Source organism: Drosophila gunungcola, unplaced genomic scaffold (assembly GCF_025200985.1).
Source record: "Drosophila gunungcola strain Sukarami unplaced genomic scaffold, Dgunungcola_SK_2 000001F, whole genome shotgun sequence".
NCBI classification, from domain to species: domain Eukaryota; kingdom Metazoa; phylum Arthropoda; class Insecta; order Diptera; family Drosophilidae; genus Drosophila; species Drosophila gunungcola.
The window spans coordinates 4,845,060-4,862,793 of NW_026453197.1; the positions used below are offsets into that span (position 1 = coordinate 4,845,060).

Consider the following 17,734-nt stretch of genomic DNA (forward strand, 5'->3'; position numbering starts at 1 on the left):
GGGGCGAGTCTCACTTGGCTTATTTCATGTGTATACGCTGCTTGCGATAAAGTTAAAAGGTTCTCCCACTACACACATAGTTACACATGATGCCAGGACATCCAACCGCTGACCCTTTTTGTATCTGTATCTGTGTGCGCCCTTCCGCTTGCCATTCAATTGCTCACAGTGGAAAATCAGTTTCAATGAGTTATTCTCGTCAGTGCCCCCGAAAGTGTGCTATAAAAAGCTTTGATTGCAAAGTATGCGGAATAAGGATAAAATCAATGATCAGCGGATAAAATGGGCTAACAATAGAATTTCAAGTATGTAATCTTGTAAACCGCTGCCTACTATATACCCTTAAGTCTACTTAAAATAAAGAATGCCAATATCGCCGTTATAATTTAACTGAAAGGCATCTAAGTTAAATGGGAAGTAACATTAATATACAGTAACTAATTTGATTTACTATATAATTTAAATTAAAAGTTTTTTTTTGAAACACCTAGAGATAACCACTTTACAGAGTAAAATAATTAATTTATACATTTACTTTGGAACTCCCTTAAAATGTTTAAATAATTAATTTAGCATGTAAATCAAAGATTTCAAAGCCGCCAATATCTATATAGTAATATAAGCTTATAAAAGGATCGCCATTTGTTATATACAAAAAGTAACTAATCAAAATAGGTGAACAAATAATATTAAAGATATTTAAAAGTGAGAAATGATTTTTTATCAAAACGAAAACACTTTAATTACCAGCTCCATCATCACATCACCACTGTGACTTGCAGACAATCCCAGTTTGCCGGATGAGCTGCAGTCATTTGCCCTTCATTTTACGGACCCCTAGAAAAGGGGGAGGACCAAAAGTGGATGGATAAGGGAGCCAGGGAGTGTGAGCTTACACATCCGCCGCCGATGGCAGTGCAAGAGGCTCCGTTCGAGCCAGTGAGTCGAAAGACTCCCGACTGGAATGCAAATGCCGACCCACCAAGTCAATAAATAAATTCAAACAATTTGACAACTTGCTCAATGGAAGCCAACTCCCCGCCTCACGGATGTGGATATCGGGTGGCTCCCTTTGATTGCCACTGGGTGCGTGGCTAGCAATTGCGTTTGAGCGAATTTAAATTAAAGTGTCATTGAAATTGGCAGGCCCTCAACGAAAATAAAATTTATAGTTTCGGCAGCAATCGTTTCCCTCTGGCTGGCTGCCCTTCTCCGGTTTTCAATTTCTATAAGTGTACACGCACACGTCCGGTTTAGATTTATCACTTTTGATTCGGGGACTTTAACAAAACCTTCATCCCAAGCGCTTCCTTTGAGCAACTTGTATTGATTTAAAACATTTATTTGCTTGCCAGTCTCGCAATTTTAACGGACTTGATTCGATTTTTGTTTGTGCCCGAAAAGGAAAAGTTTTAATTTAATTTCGTGTTTGGATGTTGGCCATGTTTATCAGATTAAAAACTTGCCCTTTTCCGCTCGGCCGCTGGGTTGAAAGCCCATGTCCGTAAACATGGGTGGAAAAAACGTAATAATTTTTAAAGCATTTTTTACCATTTAACTAACGTGGATTAATGTTAATATTTTTTGAATTATATATAGCTGCAATAATATCACTAATTATTCCACTTGATTTGTGTTAGTTTTTTTGCCAAATATTGCAACTAATTTATATACATTTTGCGAATAATTAATTTTCTGTTTTTTTTGTTTGTACGTTAAATAAAATCTATCAATCCGTTAAACCACCTTGTGTACTGATATTTAATGGCAGTTTCCTGTATTTTTTGCTTGAAAAAACAACAGTTTGCGAATAATTGTTATTATACCCTTGCAGAGGGTAATATAATTTCAGTCAGAAGTTTGCAACGCAGTGAATGAGACATCTCCAATATATATTCTTAATCAGCATCAAGTTTAACTTTTTTATTTTGTAATTTTTTTTATAAATTCTTTTTGACTTTTAATTTTATTGAAATCGGATAACGAAATCATATAGCTGCCATAGGAACTATCAAATAATTGAGCCTCAAATCCTCATAGCTTCAATGTAAGCATACACGCAAGTCAATCATAATGTTAATGTTTTCAAGAATATTTAATTTTTGCTATAGCTGCAAGGGTATATGAACTTTGGCTTGCCGAAGTTTGCTTCCTTTCTTGTTATCTAGTTAATATTAATTAGTGCAAATATGTCAAATTAGTAGTAAACTAACATTTTTGATTATTTCTGCTGTTTTTTTCTGCTTGCAATCAGCTAATCTGAAACAAGTTGCATTTTTGTGTGGGGTGCATTAAAGAGGAAAGTTGCTCTCATCCAATCAAGCAAATTAGTAAAAATAAGACCCTCTGATGCGCATTTCATTTCGATAATCAGCCATTGATTCTCCAGAATGTCATTAACCTTAAAGATGGATATTTATAAGTATTTGTACTATCTATACGCATCTTATTCCAAAAGGAATCTCCCCAGCGTATAAGTTTAAAGGGCTTACAATTATTGAGCATCTCGATATCCAGTCCACACCTTACTATTTCTCACTTGTCTTAATGCCTGACCCCTGAGCAAAAAGAAAAAAGGAAACAGAAATCCTCACAAAAACCAACAGCTCGGAAAATGAATGCAGACGGTGCACGCTGAGGACAACAAACCCTCGAAAAAATTCATGTACCCACACAATCGCTGGATCATTTGGGGCTAAGCCAGAATGATGTGTCTGACTTTTTGGCCAACTGAGTTTGGGTAACTGCAGACAATGCATTGACCGCTTTCATAGTCGGTGAAACTTTCATTTCACCTTCAAAGTTCGCTTTGCATTCAGCTGAAAATTTGGAGACCACAGCGGAAGTCGTATATTGCATTTATGAGCGAGTGCGGCGGATATGAAAGTATAAAACCATGAAACTGACACTTGGACCACACATCACCCTCAATCAACCTCGATTCCAGACATTTTCCATTTCGCCAAGTCAGCAGTTTTCCCAGCTCCTGAGTCTAGAGTCCAATTCCATTTTTTTTTTTACCCCTTTTGGCCCACCTTGGGCTGCCTCGATGGCCTCAATATACGGCCATAGAAATTCTCCTTTACGGCCAACAACGGACATTGCAATTTTCTTATAAAATTATAATGTCCAGTGGATGATTTCTTTATTCTCTTATTTTGCAACGAAAATTGAATGAGTTTTCCGTTCATCTACCGCATGGCCATAATGTGAAATGTTAACATGATTTTCCAGCTCTTTTGCTTTGCATACGTAACCTCCTGTTTTCCCCGCTTTCAACTAGTTGTTGTCTGTTTGTGTTTGGCCCGGGGGCATGTTCGCAAAATTAGAAGAATATTTCCTTTTTCTCGGGCCACTTCATCGATGGCAGGTTTCCAATCAATGGCAATTTCAACGAGATGATGGCGAGGGAGGTCGGTGCATGTTTTGTGTGGTCAACCCATTAATTTATTTGCTTATTAAGTTATGTCTTTCTATTGCGTTTGCTTACCCAAGACATTGTCCTCTGTCCAGGAATTTGCAATATACGTGAACTAATCTAATTAAACAGGATAATTTGCTGCAGGCGATTGAGGAACTTTGAAAGGTGATAGTAGTTACGGAAGTTTTAAACTCGTCGTTTAGCAAAATATTTAAAAATATGTCGTGTTTGTTCGATTTAAAACAATATTGTTTTCCATCATTTGTAAACTTAAATCTAAAAGATGTTGAGCAACACAAGCAAGGTGTTTAATTGACTCAAAGAAAAATAAAGCTCTTTAAAAGATATCATAGTTAATAATATAAAATTGCACCGTAAAAATGATTTAAGTACACAAATCTACATTAAAATGAGGTTTCGCTTAATTCATTTAATAATTCAGAATAACGCTGATTATTGAGCTAGTCATATTTCTAAATATTAGGGTTGCTTTTTCTATTTTACATATTTTTATGATAAAATATATTAATAACTTTGTATTATAGAAACTAAGTTGGACTTCAAAATATTTTATTCTCATGAGAGAAATAATTAAGTAAACAAATACCCTTGATGAAAAACTTAATTGTTTAAATAGAAATTATTGTTAAAAGAACTACCATTTTTTTTTTTGAATTTAAGTTAATGTATAGGGACATCCTATTGAACCATTCTCTGATTCCTATCAATTTTCTATATCTTTTTACCAATGCAGTTGTCGTGGGCATCAATTTCTTGATCAAATGAGTAGTGATTACACCTGGAGGATCGGCGGGAAGGGGGTCAAATGTGTAAACTCCGCTGGGAATCGGGCAGGGCAACACACAAATGCCATTAAATAGTTGGTGGCGCGACAACTTTTCACATTTTGGCCGCTGGGCATCCACAGGACACCTCAGCTTAGCTCAGCTCAGCTCAGCTTCAATTCAGTTCAGTTCAGAATGCCAGCTGGAATGCCATAAACACCAAGGGGGAGTCGGGCGTCATCATCATTACCATCGTGAGCAGCATCCTGCAGGAAGAGCAGTGGAGGTCCTGGCATCATCCTTATGCTATTATCAACAACATCAGCCATTGTCAAAGTTTGGCGCATTTATTTGGTTGCTCAATCAGCGCCCAAAGCGTTTTTCCCGCCAATGTTCCCACAGCCCACGACATGCCCCGCCCACTGCGCCCACGCTCACGCCCTCTTTACCCCCCTGGGGCCCTAGTGCTGGCTCATTTTTATCAAAGAGCCCCGGCGAACTTCCACTCCCACTTCCACCTGCGCCGCTGCCGCCATTTACAATAATTACCATCAAATGAACAAACAAACTTTTGTGCCGCTCTTGTCCTGGACTAGCGACAAAGCCAAAAGCTGGAGCAAAAGCGCCACTGACCCCGCGACCTCCGCCCCCAGTGTGGCCCACCCACTCACCCAACCACCCACTCAAGCGCCATCTCAGCCTCGTTTACTTGCTCTAATAACACACGGCTACATGGAATTTGAAACACCACACGACTTTTATTATATATTAGGCACAAAGGGCTTAAGTTGCTTATAAATAGTTTCGTATTATTTTATAATTTAAAAACAATTTGAAAGATTTGAAAGAATAACTTAAACATATCTTTGCTTGCTTTCAATTTGCATGTTAATTGAGCAACCGTGAAATAATAAATTTGTTATCAGTTTGTGGCCGTCTTTTGTTTTATATAAATCTTTTTAAAATAACTAAAATTTGTATTCAGTAATGTTCAAAAATCGGTTTACTAGCGGTGTGATGACCTTAGAAAAACTGTCGCAGGAGAAATTGTATGATTTAAGTATTATTTAGGCAGCGGCACAAGATCGAGAGGCTGCACGGTTGCGCTCTCGCTCTCCCGCTCTCCGCCGCTCAGAACATTCCAGCGCCTCTCACCACTTCCAAGGAACTCTCCCGCTCTTGGAGAGTTCCCGGCTGCACTCCTCGACGCTTGAAGCGCTCTAGCTTTTAAGTTTTCAGTTTAAAATTGTCAAGATCGTGAAAACAACGTCCGGCCGGTCGGCGCTAGAATCTCTAGTCTTTTTTTTCCCTCTCCTTTTCGGGTCGCAACCGAGTGTCTTTTTTTTCCACCTGCACAGCCGCCACCGAGCATGCTGATCAGCTGCAACGTTGGATCTGCTTTCTACCAGAAGTCGACGACCCCCAGCAACCCCCGCTGCCCCAGGAACAAGTATTTTAGGAACTAAAAAAGTTATACCATAAATTAAAAAATGATTTCATTGGTTTCAATGAAAAGGCGTGTAAAAAGCTTTAGCAATTTACCGTATTTATCGAGCTTAGTGTAGACTTTAAGCAAAAGACTTTTGAAGGTTTAAAGTTCAAAGCAATTCTTGATTTTAGTGCATTGTTTTTATTTTTTTATATTTTATTAACTTTAAGATATAACAAAGTAGCGAAATTTGTAGTTATTTATTTATTATAAATGCTTTTCCTAGTGCTAAAGTTACAATGTAACTTAAAATAAAAGCACTAGTCGCAGCCGGTTAACATTTTAAGTTAAATAAGATATCATTTTAGTATTTTAAGGCTTAACATATGAGTTTAAAAAAAGTAATAGCTAAAAATATCAAGTGTGAACCCAAAACACTTGAATTTTGTAGCCATTACTTTTGCTTGAAAATCCGTTGCCTGGCAGGACAGTGTGGTAGTGGGGAAGCCTTTACCGGGACAGCACCACCGAGGCGGATACAGAATCTGGTTAGCTGGTGGTGCTTATCGTGCTGCAAGCATCACTCAAAAGTTGCGTTCTTTTTCCCTGTCGTGCTCGGTGTGTTTTTTGCTTGCGCTGCCTTATTTTCACTTTTGCCAGCCAGCCGTGGCTGTCGGCTCAATTTTCCAACATTTGAACATTAGGCCGCTGAGGATTAACAATAAGTGGACGTGGTTTGCGGAGGAGTGGGCTTAAGGAGTGGGCTAGCTTATGCCGCGGGCCAGGCGAAGTTAATGAGGAACAGGGGATGGAAGCCGCGCAAATGCTGCAGCCTGTCAACTCTGGTTAATGTCGAGTCGAGGCCACTTGAGCTCAAACTTAAACTCCAACTTTGGTTGAGGCACTGAGAAAAAGTAGTTCAAGAACATCAATTATGTTTATTATTTATTTAATGACGTCATGGCTTAAGGGAAAAACTGAACCGAACAAAAATTGTAACCATAAATTTAATTGATGTTTTTACCTTAATACACAGAACAATCTAAAAATTTGATAGTTTGTCTAATTTATCCTTGCTTGCTTCAGCAAAATTATTTAGTGTAGCAGTTTTATTTTTAATATATATTTATGACAAATCTCACTAAATACAGTGCTTGCATTATAGTTAGTCAGAAGACAAAATAAACAGTATTAAGTACAAATTTTATTAGTTTCAATGTAATTTAAATTAACTAATTTTCTGTTAATAATAATTAATCGCTACAGTATTAATTTACAACTCTGAAAATGCATTTTGCTTGTAGTTTTCTCAGTGAGCTTGAGCTGTCCACTTAAAGCTGAAGGCCAAGTGGTGGAAAGTCATCGGAATAATTTCAATTTAAATAATTGACACCAGCAAAGGCCAAAGTCTGTGCACTTGCACTGTCAGTCAAACCGCAAATGAATTAATAACCAGTGACTTCTTGAGGGCAGCACATGTGCAATTAAAAACCGCGACAAAGTCAAAAAGTCGATGGGAATTACGTCTCCAATTAGGTTTTAAGACGCGGCCGAAAACAGACAGTCGACAGTCGACTGCCAGAAGTTTTCCACCCAGCAAGCGCGGCAATTAAACAGAGTCGAATTTCCTAGTTGGCCAAGGTAACAAGCTGCTCGCAATTAACGCGATTAAACACGATACCAGCTAGGAGGGGAAAATCTCCAGAGAAAGGCGGGGAAATCCCAGGGGGCGGCAGGGAAAATCTCCTTCAGTCGTCAGTGTCGATGTCAGGGTATGTTTGCACTCGTATATGTGTTGGGGGCAAGCATCAAGCGCCTTGCTGCTTCTCAATTTATGAGCCCAAGTCATAGCCACGCCCCTCCGCCCCCCGCTAACACTACCTGCCGTGTATGTGTGTGTGTGTGTATGTGTGTGTTTTATGTGCCTTGTAAATATTTATGCAACCGGTAATGACGAGTTGGCAACTGCCAAGTGGCTGCTTGAAGGTCGCCACTCGGGGAATCTTAAGGCTGCAGCTTGCCATTCAGCTGCCAGTGTGGATCCAAGATCTCGAGGTGTTTACCGAGGTCCGGGAACCTTCAATGGCCACATGATATGCCCCTAATGAAATGGTTATGGTAAACTAGCTCCCAAGTGCCGCCAAAGGACAGACAGACAATTGCAACTTGCAACTTGCAACTGGCTCTAAGGATCTTTAACTCCATTTGAGAAGTTTGAAGTGGATATGTGCGGTGAGTGTCTGTGCTTTTCTTGAGTAGAATAATAAATGAAATTCTTAATTTGTTTGTATGGAATAGTTTGATCACCCTACCTTGGAAAGTAATATTTAAACAAATTGTTCATTTTTCAGTTTAAATATATTGATATATTTAAGTTGTGCCATAAATGACAATTAAAAATGCATTGAATAGTCTATTGGGCAAAAGTGTTTATGATTTCAATAAAATTTACATCCCCCAAACATTTAAAAAAAAACATAGAAACAGAAACCCCTCGAAATCGAACACTAACACCATTCCCTAAACCAAATGCAAAATATTAAGATAATTCATTTGATTTAGCTATCGCACCTTATTGACAATATATCAATAAATGTTCTTAATATATTATATTTCCGTTCACTTGCTCGAATTCCAGTTACTCTAGTCTAGTCACCAGCCATCAATTTCTCTTTAATATGGTTATCCATTATGCATCTATATATTATAAGGCGTGGCCTCGACGCGCTGTCGATGTTTGTTTGGCCACCCAGTCGCACAGTCGCAGGTGCCACTGAGCGTATACTTAATATGCCATTTATTTCGGCAAAACTCAGGGCTAAGCGAACGAAACGAATCGAAAGCCACTGAGATGAAATGAAACGAAACCCATTCACACAGATGCGACCATCCTGACGACACACATAAATACTCGCATCTGGAGGATCTTGGGCAACTGCAGACGGAGAAGTGTCTTGCATTCGATAGTCGAATTCATTGTCGCCTTTATTGTTGCTCCGTTCCGTTGTCGAGAATCAATTTGGCAAAAGTCATTGCATTCAATTGTCACTTGACAAACGACAAATGGTGTTGATTCACAGACACTCGCATGGCGAAGGACTCAGTATTCGGGACTCAGGCTGCGACAGACGATTGAGCCGGTCCAGGATTATTTATTTTGGACACATGTAGTTTGAAGTCTCTCGTCTTGGACCAAGGCGTTTAAAAAGTTATTGGCCACGGCCTGGGCAAATGCTCGATTGCCATTGCCGGCAACTTTGGTCTGCCAAAAAATACATTTAAAGAAGAACTGGCCCAGCCAAAGCATAAATTTGCAAAGTGCCGGGCCTCGTTTAGTGCATAACTTCTGTGGCATGCCAAAAGCCACAAAACAGCAAAGGCATTGCCGTCATGAATAAAGCACTCGCACTCGCATTCACATTCACATTCACATCCAGTCACACCAACACTCACACCCATTCGCAGAGAAGCACTTCAAAGGCATTCAGAGTGTGTGGCACACTTTTGTGGGAAATCAACTCGGGCCAGTCGGGCGGCGACAGAAGTTTTTGTACGTCTGGGTCTCGTCGAGTGAGTGACAGGTCGCCGGGTCGACGAACCCGGACCTGCAAACTAATTACAAACCGATTCCGCAACGTGACCGCAAAAGCCGCAAAAAATATATATCAATCTTTGGCATGCTTCATTATGCGTTTCAAGTTTTTTTTTTTTGCGTGAGTTTGGTGTGCAAAGTTTTTTAATCCAACTCTTTAAGCTGCCAAATTCAGACTCGATCGAAAAAATGGGACCTTTAACTAAAAGCAGTAGGGATGTAAATGGTACTTTCGTTAAAAAATAAACAAAGTATAGATTTGTTTTTTTTGTATCTGGATTTAAAGTAAAGACTTACAAAAGTTTTAGAAATTAGGAATCTTGATCAAAAAAAAGGTCATCAGGAAACAGGAAACTTAAAAAGTAACACAAATTATTTATCTTTGATATAGACACCAAAGTTAAAAGTCTTTTCACCCACTTCTATATTTTGAGAGTTGATCAATTGGTTACATATTTCCGAGTTGTGCGTAACAAATTTCATTTAAAATAAGTAAATTTAAAATCAGTTTTTATAACCTTTTAAATAGTATCGCTTAATAATAAATTTCTTTTAAAAAAGTAATGTTTATGAGGCTTGATCAAAAGCACTACATTTCAATCAAACCTTGTGAAAGGTTTAATAAAATTAAGTTTATATTTTAACAATTTACATAAAAAACTAATTTATTTTCCAGTTATTTACCAAACTATTTTTCACCATATGATCGTTATTAAAAACGCGGCTTTCCAATGACCCACACTATTTTATTTTAAAAACTATCATGGCCGCTTGAAGCTAGACCACTAACACAGGGTGTGAAATATATTCACTTGCGTATTCATGTATTCCCATGGATATGCTCACCTCAATCACCGAATTGCTTAGCTCTGTTCCCTGTTCCATTTCTGAGCGTTTGTGACTTCGGATTAAGTCCTGGCTGAAATTCCTCGGGTCCCCAGTTCGCGACTCACAGCTGTCGCCACTCTGGTAACTGCATTTACCCCAAACTCTCGGGCGGAATTCGACCCCCTTTGAGGCACATACGTTTAATGAAATTGTGCACTCAATCGAGCGTAATGCCGAGCAAAAGTCAGCAGAAATCGAGGATGCCGATGATGTGCAGTGCACATCCACCTGCCAATCCCCTGCTGACTGACTGACTGACTGGCGGCAAAAATTAACATGAACGACACTAAACTGCTATCGCTGGCAGCATAACGCTGGTGTGTACCTGTGCACAAACATAAAAATGTTGTCTGGGCCATAAGCGAACCGCAGCCCATCCACCCAATCGCTCCAGCTCCAGCTCCAATGTGATTTTGGATATTTAGCGTATTAGGTAAATGGCTTGCGTTTTTTACTTGCCGCATCCGCTGCAAAGTTGGCTTTGTGCAGCTAGCCACCCATCCAGAATGTCGTGCTGTTTCGGCTGCCCTCCCCCACTTTTGCTTTTATTTTTTTTTTCTGGCTCCGCTCAAATGGCATTTTGAATTTTAACGACCATAAATGCAAGCTTATCTTAAATGCTCTTTTATGGCTAAATTTATGTTCGGCCCGGCGAGCTGGCTTCTTTTCAAAGCCAACTGAAGATGATGAGTTTCAATTATCCTGCTGTATGCTGTGTGTTGTATGCAGTATGCACTGACTGCACTCAGCTTTATAGTTTTCCACTTGCGACGGCCTGAAAAAGTTGAAGTTTTGTCTGCGGCATCGACTTGTGTCTCGGCTGAGTTATGATTTTTTGCCAGCTCCCAGATTAGCAGGCATAAATATCCACAGGCAAGTGCTGTGATGCCAATAAATCTCATAATTTATCTAACCATAATTTACCTATATGTATCCAATGGGAGGGCAAATGCTGGCTTGTAGCAATTTTTTTAGCTATCCAGCATCCAGCTGCCGCCATTTGTTTACCTTCCAGGGAAAATTGCCCCCCCCCCCCCCCACTGGTGTATGAAAAATGACACTGCCAATGTCTATTATTAACACAAATGTATTTTGCCCCCGTCGACGGGAGAGTGTCCCCATTTATCGCACATGCAAACGGCACTCGTGGGAACTATCTGGTAGGACATTTATCTAACACACGAGCCATATCCGTATCTGTATCTGTATCTACATCTGGGCCGAAGGACCTTTTGTCGTTTGATCGGCACATGTAACTGTCATCATGGCCAATGGCAAATTAATTACGGAACAACCAGCATATTCTATGTTTGCTAGGGCCGACTAACCGAATTAGCAATTATTATTGAACTGTTTTATTTGTTAGCCCATTTCCAGCTAAAAATCTCTCCCGACGGCCCATTTAGCGCGATTTGTGGCCCAGTGCGTCGATTGGTGGCGCGTGCCCGCAATTTTCCATAATTCACTTTGGGGCTTTGAGCAATGGCAGGACATTTCCCCAACATGACGTTCATATACGAACTTTTCAATTAAATTCATTACGCCTTCTTCCGCCGCCTGTCGCCCATCGCCTATCGCCCATCGCCCATCGCCTTTCCTGTCGCTTAATTTCCCAGCAAACACTAAGTCATTTCCGGCCAAACGGCCTTGCCATTACCTTGATTATCATCTCAAGTTCGAGCCGAGCATGGAAATTCATTTGCCCTCCCCCCCAGTCTGTTTGCCTCGGCTTGGAGGTGACCAGGTTTCAAGCACTAGCCAAAAATAAATAATATTGGAGTGAAGATCGCATATCGACAGGGGAATATCCTGTTTTTTCATATATCATTTTATTTTATTTTAAAACACTAGATTTGGTATAATCCTTGACATTCGACTCTAAATTTTCTTATATGTAAATTTAAAAAAAAACAATATATAAACTTCACCAAATTGATAAAAGTATTGACTATAAGGTGTAAAACTGGTAATGCTGGGCACTTTAAATAAACAAAAGTCTCTCTATTCAAATATTGCTTTCAAACGGATGTTGAAATACAGCTTAACAATTTATTTAGGACAATATTTTTGATTATCTCTTATTACCATAAAACTAAAACCAGATTTTTGTCACATGGAATATACAAATTAAATGGTATACCCTTTTTTAAATAAAACAAAATAATTTTTAAAAGATTTTACTTAGTCAACAATGCTGAGTCGAACGTATATCCCTCTACAACCTGTTCCGACATGGGAAATAAAAATATTCCGGTTTTTTTTCGCTCATTTTTTGTGACTTGCACGCGCCACAACAAAAGTTGACAAACCAGCGAGACATCAGGGCCAAAAGGTAACATTCTCGCACAGCAGCAGGATTCACAGGAAGCGGAGGAAACTGAAAGTGGAGCCACCTGGTCCTGGTTTTGGGTCCTTTTGTTGCCGCCACAGCTCGTGCTGCGCCCAGTGAATTGTTTTTTACGTAAATTGGGTGTGTTTTCTATTATTGCCCCAGACCTCCGGCGTGACACAGCGCCTGTCAGCGTGGCAGCACAGCGGCAACAAACAACAGCCACTTGTTTCAAGTCGTTTAAGTTATTTTAAATTTGAAACGTGGTTCGTTTCGGACAATGCCGGCACTTGATATGAAATATTTTTGCCCATTTTTTCACTCCAACTTTGCGCTTTTGCTGGAAGTATTTTGTGCCTTCTCATCCCCATCTGACAGGCGGTCGTCGACCGGGCAAAAATATGACAACTCAGCCAGAAAGTGACCAATGCCATCCCATCCAGATGAACGGAGGAGCTCGGACAGGAAGATGTTGAGGAAATTAAACTCATTGTCGACAAGCACTTGAGGTTTCTCTTTTATATCATTTTTTTGTTTAAGACTTTTGCTTGTTTTTCAGATTTTTCAGTTCAAAAAGATAGAAAGAAGTGGGAAATGTGAAAAAATCGGGAATGTGCTACGAATTCAGACAAGAAAGTTGACTATGACAATTTCTTTAAAATTCAAAAATTAGTTAATGAAAAGAAAGGCGGGCCACTAGTTTTATTTAAAAACTGTTGTGTAAAAATAATATAATTTTTTAATATTATTTATTTATAAATATGTATTAAATGCTTATCTCTTTAACATTTTAATGGTATCAACAAAAAACACCTATTAACGAGAAGAAATTTTTGACGATCGCATCTTAAACAACCAAAATATCTGGTTCCAAAATCATATTACCATATTTTAAATTATTATTTTTACATTTTATACTATTTTCGCATTTGACCTGGTGATTTTTCTAAGCCAATTTTTAAAGTCAGAACTTGAAAAATGAATAAGCATAATAATACCCTTCTCTTAATACAGAAATGAATCGTAGCAAATTAAAGTATTGTCGCTTTATATATTTGTTGTCAAATATCTGACAATGATATTAAACAAATAGTAATTAAACAAGGTCACTTATGCCAATTTATGTTTGCTTTTTTAATATTGGCCGTGGAGTCTCACATAAATTCTTATTCAATATAATATTTAAGTTATTGTTTGTTTAAGCTTAGAATGCTTATCAACCAATGTTTATAAAAGCTAATTACAACTGCATTCCCTAGAAATTGAATACTGTTTTAGAGGAGGGACTTAAGCCCAGCCATTTAAGCTTACCCACTCCAAAATCCAGGTTATTAGCCCCCCATTTCAAGTCTTGAGCATGCAATAATAATCCACCCCACTCCAATGCCATTTCGCCATCCACTCAACAGAGAAGCAATTAAAAAATGTTTGTAGCCTACTTAAGGGGAGCTGGGGGGAATATTGCACTTTGTCAATTGCTCTCACCTAATCAATTATGTATTGCTTTGCTCTTTTAATTATCCCACACCCAAGCCGAGCAGTCCACAATCAATTTGGCCTGTCACACTCGACATTTCACATAATTCGCCCGATAAAGCAGCAAACACAGGGAACAGTTCGCAGTTCGCAATTGGCAGTTGGCAGTTCTCAGCCAATTGACGAGGTAACTGATCCGAAAAGCGACGGATTCGGGAAGTTCCTAGAGCCTCACATAATCCCAGCAGCTCGACACAAGCCGTGGCATTTTGTTTAGAAACTTTTAATTAGTGTTGCGAAAGTTTTTCAATTAACACCACCTGCACAACTATTTATTCTGAACGCCGTACACTTGGCGGTGCGGTGCGGGGCGGTGCGATGCGATGGGGCATCCAGCTTCTTTGAAACATTTGCCCCCATTGTTGTTTGTGTCGTGGCTGTCAACTGTAAATTATAAAAATATTTTTGCACTTGTTTGCTGGCCTTGGTGGCGTTCCTTGTTGTTGCTGCACCTCGAACAGCTCGGAATAATTCACTGCAAACGCCCTCGCCCTCGACAGCCCATTCATTCAGGTTTTTGAGCAATAAAAAGAAAATAGCAAATGGAGAAAGCGAAGAAAGTGCGAGAATGAAAGGGCATTGCGGGGAGCCGCTTTTATGGAATGTTTTCTAATTGATTTTCACTCGATCGTAATTTAATATAAATTGCGCAAGTTTTGACAGCCAAAACAGTTGGCAAACAACGCGTTCCCCTTGTTTTCCAATATTAATTAGCTCGGCCGAAACAAAAACTGATGTTACTGATGCTCTGACATCTGAAATGCCAGTGAAAATGAAAATTGCTTATGGAAATGGGGAACGGAAATGAAAATGGAATGGCATTGCTAATGAACAACTTTTGAAGACCTGAACGGAGGAGCGAGCCATTAGCCCCGAAATGACAATCAATTATGACAATTTCTCAAAATGATAAACACGGCCTGTGGTCCACTCCTAATTAACTTTAAATGGCGTTATATATTAGGGAAACTGAAGGTGTGTAAACAATAAATAACAAATAATTTTCATACTGAGTACCATTTTTAATATCTCACATATAATTGGTTTCTTGAAAATTTAAGGTTAGTTTACTTCAAGAACAATTATTTGGTATACTTTCTCTTAATAACCGCAAGAGAAAATACTTTTGTTAAATTTTTGCTATACATTTTCAATCAATCATCATTCTCAAGCTCGAACAGAAACCAACTTCAAAGGAACTTAATGTCAAATTAAACCGATATGAGCACACATTGGAAAAGTTGGCTCCCCTTCCACATTCATAGCGGAAAAGCAAAGTTATTGATTTCTTTTTCGGCATGGATCATTATACAAAGCTGGCCCTTCCCCATTGCCAACTTAATGAAATTTCTGCTTATGCGAATTCGCTTGTTGTTGACACATAAACAGGGCGAAGACATCAATAATAAAGGCCATTTGGCCGCAAATAGAGGCCAGAGATGAAGTCATTGAACCGATGACGACGCAACTTCCTAGTCAAACAAAGGGAGACGATCCTGCGCATGCGGATTAACAATAATAATAAATATTAAATGCCATTACATCTGCTTCGGATTTATCTCAATGAAATTATCTAAACGGCGTAATCTGGTATTCAATTGCGTGTCCGCAGCCCAAATGAAGATGCGCCTCCGGAGCGTACTAAGCCTGGGAGGTCCGAGCCAGTCCCTGGCCGTATTTCCACAGTTCACGTAGAGCGCAAACTGTTTGGGAAAGCTTTATTTATGTCGAGACATAAATTTAATGCTAACAAGCAGCCAGAACAGACGCGCCACGCCCGGCGAAGGTGCAAGTGAAATTTATTTGGCTGATTTTCCCTCCGTCGCACTTGACGAAACAGCGCAAAATAGTTGCACTTGCAGCTGCAAGATGCGCCAAGGGTATTAAATTAAATTTCAACTTTTAACGAATATTTACGTGTTGCCAGATAAAAGTGGCATAAAAACTTTCCGCAGAGTGCGAAATAGCTGCCCCAAGAATGGCCCCGGCCCTTAACAACTCAACCCTCGATCCGGCCAAAACAAAAAATGCAAGTGTTAAGTGTGAATTATATAGTGCAGCGTGTGGAATGCATGGAAGGTGCTTAAATAACAATGCCATCCATTTCGGTTGGCACACACGTAGCTAAACGTAGCGAAACAATTCAGGCGATCCTTAAGAATCGATTAAGAGCCACGAAGTAAAAGGGCTTGCAAAGTGGGAGCAGCATAAAATAGCTGACCTCTTAACCATACTTGTCTGCTATTAATATTAATTTAAAAGGATACACATTCGATTTGTTGGTTATATTTATTTTATATACAATGTTTTAAGTTTTTAAAAATATCTCCATCTATTTAGGTAATTAAAAGATTGATTTAAATAAAATTATGTTTTATAATTACTATCTGACCTTTCATAGTTATGAATACATTAATTCATTACTAAAGTGTAGTTTAACCAAGGAAAGACCTACAATTATTTAAATTGTCGTAATAAAATGAAAGAATTTATAAAATATTCGCTATAATAAGTCGCTTTAATAAGCCTGAAAATGTTTTAATTGGCCAAACCAAAATAAAATTACGTATAAAAATGCCACTAAAGACTCTTTCATAATTTCCGTAAATCTTCGAAAATTTCCATAAATGCATTAATTGTATTAACTCAACTGTTCCATAATCTTTGTTGTTTTAAATTAAAAATGCTATTTGGATATTCGTTTCACATTGACAGATTAAATTAATGTTAACGGTATTTGAAACCAATTTTACATGCAAGCTGACATTGCATTTCAATAAATTCAAAACGGTCAGAGCAAAAAGCCACTCTTCATGCAGAAAAACACATTAGTTGAGCTCACACAAGAGCCCAAAACTCTGGTTTGGAATAACACTATCTTGGATTCTGTTTGTAATTTGGCCAAATGTGAACATTCGACAGTAGTAGTTCTGCTTTAATTGTTTTGTGTGCAGAATATGTCGAATATTATATTTTGTGTCAAAGGCTTCTGAATCGAAAACATTCTCACAATGACAATGCAAATACATTCCGAATTACTCGCAAATTGTTTCTCAAGCCAACTGAAAAGTGCACACCCCTTGGCCCTCGTTTCCATAAACAAGGGAATGCATATAAATAATTGTGTAAGGATGTGGAATCCATGGTTCATATAGTAGTAGTAGTATGTAGCATGCATTAAGGTGTCCGTTTGGAGGGGGGGGGGGGGGGGCGGAAAATCGTAGGGGTTTCCCGGGGCGACAGTTTTTGTAAGAGACTGGTAACTGTGACTGCTGAGGCTGCAGGCCAAACGCTTGCAAACGCTTGCCAGCCAAGCAGAATTTTTCAATTTTCTTGCCAGCCAGCAAAAATGTAATTTATTTTGCCGCACACACAGACACTCGAGTGCAGATTCAAATACAAGATACACTTCACAGATACAATGCTGTTCCCGCAGCAATAGTGCAACGCAATTAACCTTCATGTCTTTTTGGCAGTTGAGGCGCACTTGTGAACATCTTCAAATTACTTCTCGGCTCGAGTGCGCCTATATGTGTGGAGTCTGTGAGATCTGTGAGATCTGTGAAATTTGTGAATCGTTGAGATTGTTTGGCCACTTCAGGTGCTGCAAGTTTTTAACCAGCTCAAAGTCTCAATGGCCCGCAATTAGCCAGAGCCTCATGCGTTTACCTGAGCTATTTGGCTCGGCATTTATTCTTTTCGGCTGGAGGGCTGCTAATTGCGCTCTTCAACAGCTCAAGTCTGGCTCAAGTCC

General features: G+C 39.1%; 1 protein-coding gene across 4 annotated transcripts in view; it reads left to right on the plus strand.

Moving 5' to 3' along the window:
* The first annotated feature begins 5,469 nt into the window (after nt 1-5,469).
* LOC128261229 (uncharacterized) overlaps nt 5,470-17,734 on the plus strand; it is a 69,077-nt gene continuing 56,812 nt past the window's right edge. Inside the window, exon 1 of one of the 4 annotated variants that reach the window (XM_052994809.1) lies at nt 5,470-5,676. The gene's annotated coding sequence lies outside the window, so the exon portion shown is untranslated. Of the gene's footprint in view, nt 5,677-7,210; nt 7,277-7,566; nt 7,868-17,734 lie in introns of those variants that run through there. The other 3 variants (XM_052994808.1, XM_052994810.1, XM_052994811.1) reach the window with 3 other exon arrangements.